General features: G+C 42.3%; 1 protein-coding gene and 2 long non-coding RNA genes across 6 annotated transcripts in view; 2 read left to right on the top strand and 1 right to left on the bottom strand.

Annotated features, from left to right (window-relative positions):
* Positions 1–5,576, top strand: part of LOC123332742 — a 31,247-nt gene extending 25,671 nt beyond the window's left edge. Inside the window, exon 3 of the long non-coding RNA XR_006549730.2 lies at positions 5,236–5,576. This is a non-coding gene — a long non-coding RNA (uncharacterized LOC123332742). The remainder of the gene's footprint in view (positions 1–5,235) is intronic.
* SAP30 (Sin3A associated protein 30) overlaps positions 1–15,446 on the bottom strand; it is a 105,030-nt gene that overhangs the window by 8,559 nt on the left and 81,025 nt on the right. Inside the window, exon 8 of one of the 4 annotated variants that reach the window (XR_003108093.2) lies at positions 13,965–14,138. The exons of the other annotated variants lie outside the window; for them this stretch is intronic. The gene's annotated coding sequence lies outside the window, so the exon portion shown is untranslated. The remainder of the gene's footprint in view (positions 1–13,964; positions 14,139–15,446) is intronic. 4 annotated transcript variants of the gene reach the window in all.
* On the top strand, positions 7,302–14,934 carry LOC112583830. Its single transcript, XR_003108101.2, has 2 exons — positions 7,302–7,887; positions 14,665–14,934. It is a non-coding gene; the product is annotated as an uncharacterized LOC112583830 (long non-coding RNA).

Genomic DNA, 15,446 nt, shown 5'->3' with positions numbered 1-15,446 from the left:
TAATATTTGTAGAATTGTTTTTGGTGAAACAATAGTTTTTCAGGGAACACTGAAAAGGCCAACTAATTTTCCCTTAAGATGGCTCATTGAATCTTCAAATGCTCTGTAACTGTATACTTGAACTTATGTTGCAAGCATAATTTTTTAAAGTAAATCTATCAATACTCATTAAATCTTATAATGAATCTCACCTGCTGTGATGGTTAATTTTATGTGTCAGCTTGACTGGACCAAGGAGTGCCAGACATTTGGTCAAACATGGTTCTGGGTATGTGCGTCTGTGAGTGGGGTTGAGAATGAGATTCACATTTGAGTCAGTAGATTGAGGAACACAGTTGGCCCTCCCTCATGTGGGTGAGCCTCAACCAACCAGCTGAAGGCCTGAGTGGAAGAAAAAAGTCTTGACACTCCTGTGATTGAGAGAGAACTCTTCCTCTCTGACTGCCCTTGAGCTGCTGTATCAGTTTTTTCTTGCTTTTGAACTAAAACCGAAACATCAGCTCTTTTGGGATGTCAGACCTGCCAGTTTTTAGACTGAGATCCTACCATCAATGTTTCTGGTTCTCAGGCCTTCAGATTTGGACAGGAACTGCATCAGTTCCCCTGAGTCTCCAACTTGCTGACTGCAGATCTAATAACCTCAGCTTCCATGATGGTCTGAACCAGTTCTTTATAATAAACTTGTGCGTACACACACGCATGCACGCACGTGTGTGTCCTGTTGGTTCTGCTTCTCTGGAGGACCCTGACTAATACACCGGCAAAAGGAAATCTAGTTTTGTCAGGTTCAGCCATGAAGTATCACAAAACTTCACATAAAAATAATACTTCTAAAGTTAATGTACTGGAGCTGCAACTTGTAGAGAAAAGCATATACAATAAAGATAAAATATCAATGAACAGCCAAGCATTAGACATTAAATTTTATTTTTCTCTTTTCCTCCTTAAAAGAAAGATTCTTCCATGATAAACCCTCCATATAACAAATGAAAGCTTTTGTTGAAATTAAGGAAGAAACAGGGAAGAAAAGGAAGAAGCAGAGGTAGTAAGAGGTCAGTATGATTTCCATTTTCCAAAGTCATTTCCCACCCCCACCTCCAGGAGTTAGTGCCTCTCATGAGCAGGGGCTTGCAGAAGCTACCAGGGCGACCAGTGCAGTGTAGTAACCAGGCAAGTCAGTCCAAAAACTGGTTTGCCTGATTTTTTTAAACTCTCAAATGGCCACGAAAACGTTTAAAATTGATGTTAAATACTCATTTGAGTATAAAATAGTGTCTTGTTGGGGGAGGGTTTGCTTAAGAAGAGACTGTTCCAGTTTTCATATTGAGCTGCCCTGTGGATGGGTGATTCTCATCCAGAATCCAGGTCAGGACGCATAACTACAATCAAGAAACCACGAGGAGGGGCTTCCCTGGCAGCCACTGGATTAGACGCCATGCTTCCACTACAGCAGGCACAGGCTCAACCCCTGGTCAGGGAGCTAGCTCCCACATGCTGTGTGCTGTGCCCAAAGAAGAAAAAAGAAACCAAGAAGAGTCTAAAAGCCTTTCTAAGCATCCAACCGAAAAATGCATTGTTTTCTCCCAATGCACCCAATATTTATTAAGAACCTACTATGTGTTTGACATTATAGAGGCTGATTTTAATTCTTTGCCTTCTCATGAATTTGGAATTTATTCCCCTAAGTTCAATCAGCTGATTTCTTTTTTCTAACTGAGTCTGTATTGCATTTCAAATCTCAGTATCCAGGACAACTAGACTTTATAAACTTTGTGTGTAGTCAATATTATTTCATCACATGGGCCAAGTTGCTATGTTTCTTTTAATTTTCATAATATATATAACATCTTCAGCTTTTATTTCTTTGTAAATACTTAACCTTCAAAGGTTAAAAATCATCACAGTTTTAAAATTTGATTTTAATCTTACCCTTTGACCTTTGGGAGAAAATACATTTAAAAATCTATTGCTCACAGAGGTTTTTTTTTTTTAATGCCATGTTTCCTAGAGTCCACTGATACTTCATGAGATTTGTTCATTTTAGTCACGTTTTGGTATTGAACTATAAACATGTCTAACTTTAAAAGCTAGTAAGTAAAACTTCTTAATAAATGGTTAATAGTTAGGGTAGTTGTTTCTAAAAATTCACATAATGCTACAAAGTAACAATCAAGGTGCAAAATCCAGATAATTTCATTGAACTATATTAAAAAGAAATAAAGACAAACGTTATAGGGCTTCTTTAATGTTGTATAATGCAAAAACTCAGTAAGCAAATGTTCTTATGAACTACATTTAAAACAAAATCGTTTTCCCAGCACCACTTATTGAAGAGGCTGTCTTTGCCCCATTGTATATTCTTGCCTCCTTTGTAAAAAATAAGGTATTCATAGGTGCGTGGCTTTATCTCTGGGTTCTCTGTCTTGCTCCGTTGGTCTATATTTCTGTTTTTGTGCCAGGACCATACTGTCTTAATGACTGTAGCTTTGTAGTATAGTCTGAAGTCAGGAAGGTTGATTCCTCTAGCTCCATTCTTCTTTCTCAAGACTGCTTTGGCTAGTCAGGGTCTTCTGTGCTTCCACATGCATTGTGAAATTTTTTGTTCTAGTTCTGTGAAAAATGCCATTGGTAATTTGATAGGGATTGCATTAAATTTGTAGACTGTATTTGGTATTACAGTCATTTTCACAATATTGATTCTTCCTACCCAGGAACATGGAATATCTCTTCATCTGTTTATGTCATCTTTGATTTCTTTCATCAGTATCTTGTAGGTTTCTGTATACAGGTCTTTTGTCTCTTTCAGTTCAGTTCAGTTCAGTTCAGTCGCTCAGTCGTGTCCGACTCTTTGCGACCCCATGAATCGCAGCACGCCAGGCCTCCCTGTCCATCACCAACTCCCAGAGTTCACTCAGACTCACGTCCATCGAGCCAGTGATGCCATCCAGCCATCTCATCCTATCGTCCCCTTCTCCTCCTGCCCCCAATCTCTCCCAGCATCAGAGTCTTTTCCAATGAGTCAACTCTTCACATGAGGTGGCCAAAGTACTGGAGTTTCAGCTTTAGCATCAGTCCTTCCAAAGAAATCCCAGGGCTGATCTCCTTCAGAATAGGTAGGTTTATTCCTAGATATTTTATTCTTCTTGTTGCAATGGTGAATGGTATTGATTCCTTAGTTTCTCTTTCTGATTTCTCATTGTTAGTATACAGGAATGCAAGTGATTTCTGTGTATTGACCTTGTATCCTGCAACTTGTATTGCTGAATTCACTGGTTAGCTCTAGTAATTTTCTGATAGTTTCTTTTGGGTTGTCTATGTAGAGTATCATGTTATCTACAAACAGTGAGAGTTTTACCCCTTCTTTTCCAATATGGATCCTTTTTATTTCTTTTTCTTCTATAATTGCTGTAGCTAGGACTTCCAAAACTATGTTGAATAACAGTGGTGAGAGTGGACACCCTTGTTTTGTTCCTGATCTTAGAGGGATTGCTTTTAGTTTTTTACCACTGAGAATAATGTTTGCTGTAAGGGTCATATATGACCTTTACTATGTTGAGATAGGTTCCTTCTATGCCCATTTTTTGAAGCGTTTTTATCATCAGTGGATGCTGAATTTTGTCAAAGGCTTTTTCTATATCTATTGAGATGATCATATTGTTTTTATCAATAAGTGGTGCTGGGAAAACTGGACAGCTATGTGCAAAAGAATGAAATTAGAACACTACCTAACACCATACACAAAGATAAACTCAAAGTGGATTAAAGACCTAAAGGTAAGACCAGAAAGTATAAAACTCTTAGAGGAAAACATAGGCAGAACACTTGATGACATAAGTCAAAGCAAGATCTTCTATGACCCACATCCTAGAGTAATGGAAATAAAAACAAAAATAAGTAAGTGGGACCTAATTAAACTTAAAGGCTTTTGCACAGCAAAGGAAAGTACAAACAAGGTGAAAAGACAACCCTGAGAATGGGAGAAAATAGTAGCAAAGGAAACAACTGATAAAGAATTAATTTCCAAAATATGCAAGCAGCTCATACAACTCAATACCAGAAAAGCAAACAACCCAGTCAAAACATGGGAAAGGGAGTTGAAGAGACATTTCTCCAAAGAAGACATACAGATGGCTAACAAGCACATGAAAAGATGCTCAACATCACTCATTATTAGAGAAATACAAATCAAAACTACAATGAGATACCACCTCACACTAATCAGAGTGGCCATCATCAAAAAGTCTACAAACAATAAATGCTGGAGAGGGTATGGAGAAAAGGGAATGCTCTTGCATTGCTGGTGGAAATGTAAACTGGTACAGCCACTATGAAAGACAGTATGGAGATTCCTTAAAAAGCTAGAAATAAAACCACCATATGACCCAGCAATCCCACTCCTAGGCATATATCCTGAGGAAACCAAAATTTAAAAAGACACATGCACCCCAAAGTTCATTACAGCACTGTTTACAATAGCTAGAACATGGAAGCAACCTAGCTGTCCATTAACAGATGAATGGATAAAGAGCTATGGTAAATTTGTACAATGGAATACTACTTAGCCATAAAAAGGAACACATTTGAATCCATTCTAATGAGGTGGATGAACCTAGAGCCTATTATACAGAGTGAAGTTAAGTCAGAGAAATATAAATATCATATACTGACATATATATGGAATCTAAAAAGATGGCACTGATGAATTTATTTTCAGGGCAGCAAAGGAGAAACAGACCTAGAGAACAGACCAATGGACATGGAGGGAGGAGAGGAGGGGGAAGGGGAGATGTATGGAGAGAGTAACATAGAAATTTACCACACCATATGTAAAACAGCCTGTGGGAATTTGCTGTATGACTCAGGGAACTCAAACAGGGCTCTGTGACAGGCTGAAGGGTGGGTGGGGAGGGAGATGGGAGGGAGGGAACATGGGTGTGCCTATGGCTGATTCTTGTTGAAGTATGACAAAAAACCACCAAAGTCTGTAAAGTAGTTATCCTTCAATTTAAAAAATTAAAATTCAAAGGCAAATTTGGAATGGTAAAGGCTGGAATGGCTCTATGAACTGTGGGATGTCAGGATGATGACAAGGATAAAATAAATGTCAGGAACTCCTCAAAAAAAAAAAAAAGGTAAGTGATCCAGTTTGGATCTTTGTTATTTAACAGTTAGCTTTGGTTGAAAGGTAATTTGTGTTTTTTTGTTGTTGTCTTTGCTTGCTTCTTTTTTCTACAGTCTTTACGATCACTTGCTTAGCAACCAGTCTACCTGACACATTAACATGATTTAAACACCAAATCGCCTGTGAGTTGATATCAGTCATTTAGACTGTGAATGCCAAGGGGGAGAGACGGATCAGACCCGTTCATCTTGCACCTCACCTCCCTATGACCATCACCGTGGAATGCTTATACAGTGGAGACACTCAGTTAAAAGCCTTTTAACTTCTACTATAGACAGAGTGCCTGATGAACTATGGACGGAAGTTCATGACATTGTACGGGAGACAGGGATCAAGACCATCCCCAAGTAAAAGAAATGCAAAAAGGCAAAATGGCTGTCTGAGGAGGCCTTACAAATAGCTGTGAAAAGAAGAGAAGTGAAAAGCAAAGGAGAAAAGGAAAGATATACGCATTTGAATACAGAGTTCCAAAGAATAGCAAGGAGAGATAAGAAAGCCTTCTTCAGCAATCAGTGCAAAGAAATAGAGGAAAACAATAGAATGGGAAAGACTAGAGATCTCTTCAAGAAAATCAGAGATACCAAGGGAACATTTCATGCAAAGATGGGCTCAATAAAGGACAGAAATGGTATGGACCTAACAGAAGCAGAAGATATTAAGAAGAGGTGGCAAGAATACACAGAAGAACTATACAAAAAAGATCTTCACGACCCAGATAACCACAATGGTGTGATCACTCACCTAGAGCCAGACATACTGGAATGTGAAGTCAAGTGGGCCTTAGGAAGCATGACTAGGAACAAAGCTAGTGGAGGTGATGGAATTCCAGTTGAGCTATTTCAAATCCTGAAAGATGATGCTCTGAAAGTGCTGCATTCAACATGCCAGCAAATTTGGAAAATTCAGCAGTGGCCAGAGGACTGGAAAAGGTCATTTTTCATTCCAATCCCAAAGAAAGGCAATGCCAAAGAATGCTCAAACTACCGCACAACTGCACTCATCTCACATGCTAGTATAGTAATGCTCAAAATTCTCCAAGCCAGGCTTCAGCAATATGTAAACTGTGAATTTCAAGCTGGTTTTAGAAAAGGCAGAGGAACCAGAGATCAAATTGCCAACATCCGTTGGATCATTGAAAAAGCAAGATAGTTCCAGAAAAACATCTATTTCTGCTTTATTGACTATGCCAAAGCCTTAGACTATGTGGATCACAATAAATTGTGGAAAATTCTGAAAGAGATGGGAATTCCAGACCACCTGACCTGCCTCTTGAGAAATCTGTATGCAGGTTAGGAAGCAACAGTTAGAACTGGACATGGAACAACAGACTGATTCCAAACAGGGAAAGGAATACATCAAGCCTGTATATTGTCACCCTGCTTATTTAACTTATATGCAGAGTACATCATGAGAAACACTGGGCTGGATGAAGCACAAACTGGAATCAAGATTGCCAGGAGAAATATCAATAAGATATGCAGATGATACCACCCTTATGACAGATAGTGAAGAGGAACTAAAGAGCCTCTTGATGAAAGTGAAAGAGGAGAGTGAAAAAGTTGGCTAAAAGATCAACATTCAGAAAACTAAGATCATGGCATCCAGTCCCATGACTTCATGGCAAATAGATGAAACAGTGGAAATAGTGGCTGACTTTATTTTGGGGGGCTCCAAAATCACTGCAGATGGTGATTGCAGCCATGAAATTAAAAGACGCTTATTCCTTGGAAGGAAAGTTATGACCAACCTAGACAGCATATTAAAAAGCAGAGACATTACTTTGCCAACAAAGGTCCGTCTAGTCAAGGCTATGGTTTTTCCAGTAGTCATGTATGGATGTGAGAGTTAGACTATAAAGAAAGCTAAGGGCCAAAGAATCGATGCTTTTGAACTGTGGTGTTGGAGAAGACTCTTGTGAGTCCCTTGGACTGCAAGGAGATCCAACCAATCCATCCTAAAGATCAGTCCTGAGTGTCACTGGAAGGAAGCTGAAACTCCAATACTTTGGCCACCTGATGTGAAGAGCTGACTCATTGGAAAAGACCCTGATGCTGGGAAAGATTGAGGGCAGGAGAAGAAGGGGACAACAGAGGATGAGATGGTTGGATGACATCACCGACTCAATGGATATGACTTTGGGTAAACTCCTGGAGTTGGTGATGGACAGGGAGGCCTGGCATGCTGCAGTCCATGGGGTTGCTAAGAGTTGGACACAACTGAGTGACTGAACTGAACTGATAACATCTTATACCACCTGGTAAATATATATTATGGTGCTTACCAATGATAAACAGATTAGAGAGAGAGAGGGAAAGGGAAAAAAGAAAGGAAATGGACAGATCACTAATATGAACTGTAACCCTGTTCCCAACTCTTCCTTGCTTCTCCATGTGGGCTGGGCCAGATGCTTAACCTCCCGACGAAGGTAAGACCTCTGGAAATGCTGTCTCTCTAGAGACATGTGTGCAGGCACAGAGCCTTGGCAGCTACAAGGCAGCATAAGCAACAACATATGCCTCTTACAGAGTCCGTGGCCATGTGTAGACAGTCAGGCTGCAGGAGCGAGCCTCCCCCTGGGTTGGAGGGCAGCTCTTCCCTACCTACACCCAGAAGGCCAGACTCCACGAGCCCCATCCCACCTTCCCCCGCCTCTCCTTCCTGCAGGCTGCTTTGTTGGTGTCTGATGCTGACAGAGAAATTCGCAGGTAAGAATTTATTATTCACTCATTTATTCAGCATTTTCCCTCCAGTGAGAAGAGAACTGCTGCTCATATCCAAAAATATCTAATCCCAATAGGGAGTTTGCTTCCCATCAAAGCAAAATCCTCAATACATGAAATCTGAGATCTTGCCCATTTAATGAATTCCTTATAATTTTTAAATAGCATATATTATTTTAATGCTTTACCCAGTTGGAAAGTTACTGAGGGATAAATTGGCAGCACCTCTGTTTTCTTTTGAGAAAACAAATTCATAAAAATAAAGGGTTCAACACTTATTTTGTGTTATTATTTTGGCAGCTTTCTTTTTATGACCAAATTCTGAGTCATCTTATATTGTCTGAATTCTAAAAAGATTCAATTGATTACAGAAAAATTTTCTTAAAGATTTGCTTTGCCATTTTTTTCTCTGGCTAATCCCTGGGTGGTTTTATGCAGTACTTACTATTTAAAGGACCTAATTTATTTTTTATGGCCCATCACTAATATCCAAGATAGTATCCAATTCCTTAATTCTGAACTCTGCCTTGAGTGACAGCCAAACTAAACGAAATGAAAATATCTTGGGCAGTCTTTGTTTACATACGGTGGCAGAATTAACTCTAAGTTACATGGATCACTGCACTGGGGATACTCCGAGTCGCTGCTCTGTATGTGCCTGCCAGAAGCCTTCTACTCCCAACACTTCAGGTAAAACAAGACATTGTGAGCACCTACTCTGAGCAAAACATGGTGCTGGCAATACACAGGTGGGTCAGGCCCAGTGCCTGATTTGACGGGCCTGGTTGGAATAGGGTCTTGACCTGTGCTGTCCCTGCTTACTCTGTCTCTGGGGGCAGAGAGTTCTCGCTCTTGCTGTTTTTCAGGAGACAGACTCCTATTCTTGTCCAGTACATCTATTAAATGTTTATCTTCATAGGTCTATCTGTGTTGCTGCAGATGGCAAAATTTCATTCTTTTTGATGTCTGAGTTATTTTCTATTGTACATATGTACCACATCTTCTTTATCCATTCATTTGTTGATGGACATTTAGGTTGCTTCCATATCTTGGCTATTGTGAATAGTGCTGCCCTTTCGAATTAAGAGTTTTGTTTAGATATATGCCCAGGAGTGGGATTGCTGGATCATACAGAGTTTTAAGGACCTCCATACTGTTCTCCCAGAGAAGGCAATGGCACCCCACTCCAGTACTCTTGCCTGGAAAATCCCATGGACAGAGGAGCCTGCTGGGCTGCAGTCCATGGGGTCACTAGAGTCGGACACAACTGAGCGACTTCACTTTCACTTTTCACTCTCATGCATTGGAGAAGGAAATGGCAACGCACTCCAGTGTTCTTGCCTGGAGAATCCCAGGGATGGGGGAGCCTGGTGGGCTGCCATCTATGGGGTCGCACAGAGTCGGACACGACTGAAGCAACTTAGCAGCAGCAGAGCATACTGTTCTCCATAGTGGCTGTACCAATTGACATTTCTACCAACAGTGTAGAGGGGTTGGTCCCTTTTCTTTGAGTTTACTGTTAGTGTGCATATAGTACAATTCATTTTGTGTGTGTACATTTCTGTACACTTTGAGAGATGCACAGAGTCATAGATGCACCACCATGAGGACCCAGAAGCAACCACTCCATCCCAGAGAAAGCTCCCGCTGCTGCCCTTTGCCATCAGCTCCCTCCTTCCCACCAACCCCTAGCAACTGCCTCCTGTTCTCCGTTACTGTTGTTTTATCTGCAAAGTTTGTGTTTATCAGTGGGTTTCAGGAGGGAAGCATCCACTTTCAAGTCATGCTTTGTGTCGTTAGTGTCCTGGGCTCTCCACAGTCAGGGTCGTTCTCTGATGTCTGTCAGTTGGAAAGGGGAGAGCCATGGAATACTCTAAGGACCTTTTAAGTCTCAGTCTCCTTCTTCTGGATTATGTAAGAGTGTCAGTGGGAGAGATGCGAGGGCACCAGGTGGCTGTCCTTGTCTGGCTGGAGCTCAGAGAATGGCTCTGGGATCAGAGCTATCGCCCTCACACAGAGCATTGTGTGATACCCAGCCACGTGCTCGGCACATAGCACACACTACGGAGAGGTTTTCATCAGTGAGGGATAAGTGGGAGGAGTTTGTGGGCCTATTGGCCTAAAATATGTAGGGAGCACTGACTTACATCGTTGAAATAATCATTGATCACTATTGATTTTTTAAATAATTCCATTTTTACAAAGCCTTAGTTCCATTTGGGTTCAATTATTTGGGGAGAAATCTCTTCTCCCACCCTCTTGTAATTAAAAAACATGTTCTTTTTAGATGATTTCAAAATGTTCTTCTCCAACTCCCAAGCTTGCTGGCTTGGCTGACTTGATGTGACTCCGCATCACTGGAATAGAAGAACATGTGTGGCTTTGGGAATTCAGGTGAAGTGGAACTGGGAGCAGATTAAGGCAGCATAGAGACACTGAACCTTGGAGGACCATTTTAACAGGAGTGTTTTAATGCTAATACTTAGCTCCAGCTGGGAGGGGTTACAAGAATTATAGGCAAATGTCCAAGTTCTCGTTATGAAATTGTTGGCAGGGTTCTCCCAAAATAATCCAAGGCAAAAAAATTCTGGCCTTTGGTGACTAACAGTTTTTGTCAATAAATTCGAGTTTTTCCACCTTCCTCTCGGTCACGTGAACCCAAAAGGCAACAGCTGGCAGGTCATGGGTCAACTGCTGTGCACCTGTGCGGGCTTGTCTCCTGGGTGGATTCACTGACTTTTAATCTATAGAGACTTGAGTAGTCAATTAGGTTAAATTCTAGTGATTCTTTTGCATAATACAATAATGCCTAGATTCTAGACCAATGCCAAAAACTGGGTCATGTGATTCATTAGTACAACAGGAAAATCCCTTTTGTCAGTAGACTGTTTACTCACATCCAAATAAAGAACAGACTACATTAACTTGATAAATTATAATTAAGAAAAAATTTTAAAGCATTGTTTCAATTCACTGCATATTCCATGAGAAATTTTTTGTTAGTCCACATGATCCAGAAAATTCCCAGCTTCCTGGAATTGTAGATACATATGTGTATAGATACTACCCTTCTGTAGTATTAATATCAGGCCCACATTTGGAAGAGGGGGACAACTCATAGCTGATAATAGTTCAGAAAGTAGAGAAACTAGTTTATAGGCTCAGTTCATTTTTCCTACTGTGGACATTCATGGTTTAGGGGGCTACATCAGGTCTGTGAGTCAAATAGAATATTGGCATTTCCTTAAAATCTCAGATAAAGTAAACGAACATCATATTTCAGAATTATACATCTTAAGTCTGTCATAGCCCTCAAATTGATGTTCATTTTTCCCAGTTCACAGTGTACAGTTCCATTCACAATATAGAGTTCACTGCGTTTTTATAGTTTTGCATATTAATTCAATTATTTTGTGATATATTACAGAGTTGAATGCTAAAACATCATTAGACCAAGCACTTATCTCAGGTGCCTGGGACAGGGCTGAGTTAAGTCTTTGTACTGTTCCATGTCTGTGTCAGGCAATTTACCAGGCCTGCCTTGTTGTTTTTTCCATCTTCTTTACCTTCTGAGCCACCAGGGAAGCCTGCCCTAAGTGAATGTCTTGTACCAAAACTCAAATTGCCTTCTGATTGGAATCTGAGTCTCTCCTCACACCAACACAGTGTTGGGTCCCAAATTGTATAACATTCCAGTCCTAATTTTCCCATTTGACTACATCTGTCTAGGTGGATCTTCCCTTTAGCTCAGATGGTAAAGAATCTGCCTACAATGCAGGAGACCTGGGTTTGATCCCTGGGTCAGGAAGATGCTCTGGAGAAGGGAATGGCAATCCACTCCAGTATTCTTGCCTGCAGAATCCCATGGACAGAGGAGCCTGGCAGGCTACAGTTCGTGGGGTCCCAAAGAGTCGGACACAACTGAGCAGCTAACACTGCTACACTGCACAGCTCTAGGTGGAAGATGATGGAAAAATCTTGTGAAACTCCTAATGAAAGGCCTTGGAGGTTTTTACTCTCTGCACACTGAACAACTGCTTGCTGGGAATTGTTCCTTGGATTCCCTTCCTGGGATAGAATGTAACATATTCCAGCTGGCACTGGAGGGCAAGGCAAGAAAATAGATCATGATTAAGTCGATGAATGACTCCGAACCTCTCACTGCTTCTTGGGAATTCTCCCTTTGAGCACACTGCCTAGGACAAGTCTATGTACCAAGTAAAGAATTTGTTCCATTTGACCGCAAGTGTAGTGTATTCTCAGAGAAGGAGATGGCACCCCACTCCAGTACTCTTGCCTGGAAAATCCCATGGACGGAGGAGCCTGGTAGGCTGCCGTCCATGGGGTCACAAAGAGTCGGACACGACTGAGCAACTTGACTTTCACTTTTCACTTTCATGCATTGGAGAAGGAAATGGCAGCCCACTCCAGTGTTCTTGCCTGGAGAATCCCAGGGATGGGGGAGCCTGGTGGCTGCCGTCTATGGGGTCGCACAGAGTGGGACACGACTGACGTGACTTAGAGCAGCAGCGGTGGTGTATTCTGCAGTGTACTAGGTTTTCTCCTCCTCCTGCTTCCTCTTCTCTTTTTAACCTGTCCCCCCACAACCTCTTTTTTTTTTTTTTAAACTTCAGATTGGCCACTTTGTCCATAAATGTTCTTTATGCCAGCCGGATGTGGGCCTGGCTAAGGTAACAAGCACCAAGTCTCCCCTATAGCTAATTTTCCGGTGCGCAAAGGAAGATGTGAGGAAAAGAAAAGGACACCCTACACACCTGGGAAGACAGAACACTTGCCCCCCACAGAAGACAAGGTCAGGACAGTACACGTATTGTCTGTGTCAAGCACCACTGACACCACACGTGCGCGCACACACACACAGACACACACACCACAATCTTGGACTAAGCTTTTGCTGTCTGGTATGGAAGCCACAACCTTCATATAGTTATTGAACCCCTGAATGTGACTTGTCTGAATTGAGACTCACCGTAGGTATAAAATACATGCCACACTAGGAAGACTAGCATAAAATATGAACTTTTTCCCAAATAATTTTATATTGACTGCATACTAAACTGATCACATTTTCAGTATATTGGGTTAAATAAAATATAATGTTAAAATTAATTTAACCTATTTTTCATATTTTTGATATGGCTACTAAAAAACATTTATGGGCTTCCCCAATGGCTCAGCAGGTAAAGAATCTGCCTGCCAATGCAGGAGACACAGGTTTGATCCCAGGAACATCCCCTGGAGGAGGAAATGGCAACCCACTCCAGTATTCTTGCCTGGGAAATCCTGTGGGCAGAGGAACTTGGTGGGCTACAGTCCATGGGGTCACAAAAGAGTCAGTCACGACTCAGCAGCTACATACTAAAACATTTAAAACTCCATACATGGCTTGCATTTTACTTCCATAGGACAAGTGGAGCACTAAACAGTTGCTTACCTGCTTTTGTTTCCCTGACTGGACTCACTTGTACGCTTTTAAACTTCCCCAAAGCAGGGTCAGCTCGGCTGTACTCCCCCGCTACACCCCAGCCCCTAACAACCTATTAGGAGCACTTGCAGCTCTGAGCCCAGGTCACCTCAGTGAGTCCTGCCATCCTGAGGGCTGTGAGGTTCCTGAAATTCTCGTTCCCCTGAGGGAATCCAGAGGGTATTCCAGTCCCAGACCAGCAGTGGTCTGTCCCTGGTGGATCCTTTTGCCCTGCCAGGGAACCCTAGAATCCAGGGCAACCCATGGCCCCCTGAATTGAGAAACACAGACCTTATACAGGAGATACGCTTTCACTCAGGGCACAAGAATTCCTTCAGGGAGACGAGAGGATGCTGAGGGGTGGGACAGAGGGCCAACAGGACACACGGGGTGAGCAGAACCTGACTCCATCTGTCCACGGAGAGCAGGTGTAACTTCCACATACTCCTCAGGACACGGGCAGGTTTGTGAAGCATTGGCCCCATCTGCACACCGACACGTGAGGCGGAGCCTCTCCTGGCTCCAGGTCCAGCCTCGCCCCTCCCTCCCCCAAGCCCCCAGAGCTCTGCCCACTCACAAGAGGCCGGGGAGTGTCTGGTGCTTCTTTCCTGGTGACCCGCTCCATGTGTACTGTGTCACATTGGTCTTTGTTCCCCACGGCCTCTCCTCTGTCTGTCATCTTGCAGGCAGAGACGCTGACACTGGTGTTCTGGATGGACTGTCTTCACAAGGGTACCTCACAGTGGACGGCCTGGAAGTACAGAGGTGGAGTTTCCCTCTGCAGAAGGCCACAGCCTCCCTTCCCACCAGACAACCCTTGCCTTCCATGAGCTCCCAGCCTCTCTTGTAATGCCAGCTGCTGCTGTGCAGCTGTCCCTATGGGGACTGAGGCTGGGAGCTGCCGCAAGAAAAGACTGGCGCTCAGACTGTTGCTGTAACTAAGCCTTTATCTCTGACCCAGGGCCCTGTGTCTCCTGCCAGCACCGAGGACACTGGCATGCAGGCTCCTCACTCACAAGTAGGGGGAATTGCAGACATTCCACAGTTCTCAACAGGACCTTAATGCTGGAAATCTAAATGCACGTGGGCAAGGAGCAAGTGTTGGAGCCTAGGGAACAAGATGAAGGGAATAGGTTCCAGAATCAAGCTGTGGTATATAGACTCCTAATTGCCATTAAATATTTGTTCTCACTTTTTTTCTTTGTAAAAGTAATCCTATCATTTTAGCTGAGAACATTATGGCTAGCTAAAATCATACATTTCTGTCTGTTTTGTAGCCAGACCTGGCAAATCACGGAGTTCTAGCTGAGGAGACATAAGTGGAAGTGGAAGAGAGTGTTTCTTCATTCTTGCTCCCTGGACTGCAGATATAATTGTTGGCACTCCAGCAGCCATACTGGGCCATGAGGTGAATTTGAAAATAGAATTCATGCATAGTGAGTAACAAGATAGGAGGAGCAGAAGTCCTTGATACCAGGAAGCCACCAAACCATCCATGACCATCCTGACCTCTTTTCATGAGAGGAAAATAAACTATTTCCTTTAAACCAGTGCTGTTTTGGATCTTCTGGCAATCTAATCCTAACTAATACACGAACAATTTTCAGTAAGAGTAGAGTATATTATAAATCACATTTCCTAGGAAAGGTGCCATCCTATGTCTGTCTGACAGTCAAAACGCTCAAAAGTGAGGGCAACAATTAAATCACGTGCATGTCTCCATGCAACCCAAGAGCAAACCCATTTTAAACAATTGAATTCAGTTCTATTATGAAGAACTTACTCTTACACGTGTGAATAGTATGTCTTAGCAATACTTACCTCAACCTACTTAGGAATGGCTTGTTTCAAGTATTTTCTAACACTTTGAACATAGAAATTTTATCACCTTAAGAAAGATTTCTTAGGTACTTTGAAAATGTTTCATAACACTGCATCTGCCAGCACTGCCCAATTCAGGCCGGGCCTGTCGGCCAAGCTTGGCATCCCTCCTGTTGTACCCCAGTCAGCCCTGATTTTCATTTCTCGGGCCAACCCCACCAGCACCACACCCTAGGAC

The sequence above is a fragment of the Bubalus bubalis genome, chromosome 3 (genome assembly GCF_019923935.1).
Source record: "Bubalus bubalis isolate 160015118507 breed Murrah chromosome 3, NDDB_SH_1, whole genome shotgun sequence".
In the NCBI taxonomy this organism is placed as follows: Eukaryota; Metazoa; Chordata; class Mammalia; order Artiodactyla; family Bovidae; genus Bubalus; species Bubalus bubalis.
Note: the sequence above shows the minus strand (reverse complement) of the source record. Positions and strands in the feature narration are given on the sequence as shown.